The 4,225-nt window shown below is 41.7% G+C and overlaps 1 pseudogene; it reads left to right on the top strand.

Moving 5' to 3' along the window:
- Window positions 1-1,216: 1,216 nt before the first annotated feature.
- Window positions 1,217-1,581, top strand: LOC114614443 (annotated as a pseudogene).
- The last annotated feature ends 2,644 nt before the right edge of the window (window positions 1,582-4,225 follow it).

Genomic DNA, 4,225 nt, shown 5'->3' with positions numbered 1-4,225 from the left:
TTTAAGAGAACACACACACACAAACTGTGTCTTGTTGAAATACAATCTAGTAAATACTACAGTGCAACAGAACCTACCAAACAATTCAAAGTAGAAAATATTAAAAACATAAACTTTCAGTTTAGCCTGCAACTTCCTACACTGTGTTCTAATACTTGTGACTCTGTGCTTAGCAAAACTTTCTGTGCATATTCTGAGGATCTTTGCTGACAAAAGAATGCAGGGTTGTTCCCCTCCCCCATCTCTATTCAATGTATTATTTCAGAGCGTTTTATCTTGGCAAGAAGAAGGCTATTTCCGCAGTGGTATGTTGCTTTCTGACATTCATCTTTCAGGAAGCTCGGATGGGCCTTCTGTAGCATGTTTTAACCCAAGACTCTCATCCAAGTTTAGTCTGGCATTTATACATGCTAGAAATAGTCTGGGATCTTGCCTTTTTGTTTGGAAATTAGTTTTTAAACAATTATTTCAATATGAACAATTCAGAATATCATTATTAATTGTAATACATACTTAGAATAAAGTTAATGTCAGCAAAAGTGAATTCTGAGACATCAGGATGGCTCAGTGGGTAAAGATGCTAGCTGCCAAGCCTCATGGACTGAGTTTGACCTCGTAAGACTTGCGTGATGGGGAAAAAGAATTAACTCCTGCAGCTGTTCTCTGACTTCCACGTGTGGGATGTGTGTGGATCCTGCTCCCCTCCCCCCAATAAATAAATGACTATAATTGTTTAAGTGGGTATAAATTCATACTTAAAACTATGTTCTTTAAGAACATTTGCTCTGGTAAGTTTTTTTTTTAGATCTTATTATTTATAAGGCTTTCAAAAATTTTTGTGACATTTGTTCTCTTTCTCTCTTCTTCCCTCCCTCCCTCCCTCCCTCCCTCCCTCCCTCCCCCCCTCTTTTTGTGTGTGGGTGTGTGTGCCTGTCCCTTTGTACATGAGGGGGATACATGACAATCCAATCAGTTACAATTTGTTTAAATTCATCCTTGTAAATGTCATATTTTTAAAAGTTACTAATAAAAAACTAGAAATAGATAAACTAAATGAAGTAAAAGAGAAATTAAGTAAAAGAGAATTAAGTAACAGAGAAATAACAACTAAAATGTGATTTTAATATAATTACAAAGAGTATCTTTAAGATGTCAGGAAACGGAGGCGCAGGGACCCTAGGGCACCTCCCGCACTCCTCTCTGGAGTATTGTACCCATGGCCACCTTCGAGGAGGTGAACAGGCTGGGCTTCGAGTTCGACAAGGCAGTGAAGGAGCATGAGGGCAAGACCATATTGCCTACTTCAGCGGTTCTAAGGATAGCGACGGGAAGGGCTGGTGTCCGGACTGCGTGCAGGCTGAGCCAGCCACTGGAGAGGGGCTGAAGCATGTCACTGAAGACTGTGTGTTCATCTCCTGCCAAGTAGGAGACAAACCTTACTGGAAAGACCCAAATAATGACTTCAGACAAAACCTGAAAATAACCGCAGTGCCTACAGTACTTAAATATGGAACACCTCAAAAACTTGTGGAGTCTGGGTGCCGTCAAGCCAACTTTGTGGAGATGATCTCTGAAGATTAAGATTTGATGACCTTGCTGCACTGTGGTGGCACATGCCTTTAGTCCAGCACTCGGGAGGCAGGGGCAGCTGGATTTCTTTGAGTTTGAGGCCAGCCTATTCCACAAACTGAGTTCCAGGACAGCCGGGGTTAAACAGCAAAACCGTGTCTGGAAAAACCAAACCAAAACAAAAAAGCCTGATGATTGCAACTTTGTATTGATCGCCTGGTTCGTTTAAAAGAAGCCACATAATTGCTTTGAATTGATGAGTAAATGATGTTAAAATCAGTGTATGTCTAAATAATAAAGCATTAAAATAAAAAAAAAATCAGGAAAGAGACCATCTGTGTGATTCTATTAGTCATGACAAGTAACGGTAACTACTGTAACAATTGGCCTCAAAATGTCTGGCTAAACTCAAGAAAGATCCAGTCCTCACTCATATCACAGTGCAATGCATGCTGTGAAGAGGCTCTGCTGCAAGTGCCAAGGTCTTCAAATGTGGCTTCAAGGTTGGCAGATGGAAGGATAAAAGAAAGTGCAGAAGGCATACCTTTTCTTATATATTTTCCTTATTTATGCATATGTGTATATGTGTGTGTGTTTTAAAAGTAAGTTTTCATTGTTTTGTATTTTAAAATATCCTACTTAATGTTCATACATATATAATAATGTTTGCATCAAATCTATTCCCTTTTTGTTTCCATGAATCTCCTCTCCCTTCCCAACTTCATGCTCCTCTCACTGCCCTCTCACTTTTTGTATGTGTGTGTTGCTGGAACGTGGGCAGCCTCTCAGGGCCGACATCCCTGAAGAAAACTGACTCTCCTTTAGCAGTCATCAATTGCCAATAGCTTCTCAGACACGGGTGGTGCTTCATGAGCCCCCTCCCATCCATGTTGGGATTTTCCCTAGCTTGCTCTTGTGTGAGTCTTGTGCATCCAATGCTAGCATATGAGTTCATGAGTGTAACTGTCCTGCTGTCACCTCTAGCAAATACTGTTTGCTACGGACATCTACTTCCTCTGGTTCTTACAATCTTTCTAACTCCTCTTCTATGATGATCCCTGAATTTGGGGTAAAGCAGTGTGATTCTGATGTACCGTTTAAAGACGAGCATTCTAAAGTCTCTTAGTCTCTGCATGGTGACTTGTTTTAAGTCTCTGTGTTATCATCTCTTATTAAAAAAAAAAGACGCTTCTCTGATGAGGGTTGATAGAAATACTGATCTATGGACATAAAGATGAGACGTAAGGGACGTTTTGCTACTATGTCCGTTTAGTAGAGCCACAGGACTATGTCCTCCTTTAGGGCCAAGGATCTAGTTGACCACTGGCTTTTTTAGGGCCAAGGATCTAGTTGACCACTGGCTTTTTTAGGGCCAAGGATCTAGTTACCACTGGCTTTTTTAGGGCCAAGGATCTAGTTAACCACTGGCTTATGGCCTTGTTAGTAGTACTAGGCATGAGTTCCATCTTGTACAGAGGACTTTCAATTAGTCAGAATGTAGTTGGTTATTCTCAAAACATTTCTGTCACTATTTTGGCAGCGAACATACTTTGCCAGGCCAGTTGTATTTGTAGCTCCCTGGGACCACATGAGAGTATGACTGTTGACCTTTTTTTCTCCCAGTAGTGTATACATAATGTTCTAGCAACAAAAAAGTTACCCTGTAGGAATGAAACTTCTGGGTCATGTCCCCTGACTCAAATGTACAGTGTCTTCAGAAATAGGGTCTTATCAAGTGTTGGAGAGTAACTAAGAGTAACGGCAATAGCCTATGATTCCTGTCTATTGGCAAGATCTATGGTACCCCACTGACCAACAACTCAAAAAGAGGTAGCCCATAGCTGACACTGGGGCTTTTATTTGATTGCCCATGGTGTCTAGGGGCGGTATTGCCCTCCCCCGCTTTATAAAGGCATACCTTTTCTTAACTGCTCAACAGGATTACATGACATTGGTGAGAAGGAATCACATGGTCAAACCTATATCTAAACAGTTTAGAAGAGTCAATTTTTCATCTTGGAAATGAAAATGGGTTTGATGAGCATCTAGCAGGCCATGACCCATTGAGAAGGATGTTACCAGAGTTTTTAGGGACAGAGCCTGGTGCTTGGTAGCCCTGACCCTATAGACTCAGAACCAGTCAGGTACTCAGACTCAGAACTAGGTCAGGTAAACAGACAGGAAGCACTGCAAAGCAGAGAATGGAGATTGATTCACTGTGATGACCCTAGGAAAATTAGTAAAGAGTTCCACTGACTCCCTGAGTGGACTTCAGGGTGACGTTTGGGTTTAACAGAAGGCAAAGGGTGTGCATCACTAAACAGTCCTGGTCAAAGTATGGCTTCCAGCCTGTCACCACTGTGTCATCTCAGTGTCTACTGAAAGCCTGACTCCCAGGTTGTCTGAACTTGTGAAATCTCTTCCTGGTGGCAAGTTCCTGTCACTTGGCTTTACCCTTTTCCTCCTCCCAGTGAGATTCCTGGGAGAAATGCTGAGCCAAAGTAAAGGTTCAAGTATCTCTTTAGAATGTTTCAGCCTTGCCAGGACTCGTACTTTGAGATGGGGGCTCAACCAGAGTGTTGCCTCACCTGACCTCACCACTGTTTTCTACCAACCTAGATACAGAAATCTACCTTCGCTTTGTTTTTTGCTTTTC

This window comes from Grammomys surdaster, unplaced genomic scaffold (assembly GCF_004785775.1).
Source record: "Grammomys surdaster isolate TR1022 unplaced genomic scaffold, NIH_TR_1.0 126391, whole genome shotgun sequence".
Classification (NCBI taxonomy): domain Eukaryota; kingdom Metazoa; phylum Chordata; class Mammalia; order Rodentia; family Muridae; genus Grammomys; species Grammomys surdaster.
The sequence above is the reverse complement of the archived record's forward strand: the minus strand, read 5'-3'. Positions and strand labels throughout refer to the sequence as shown.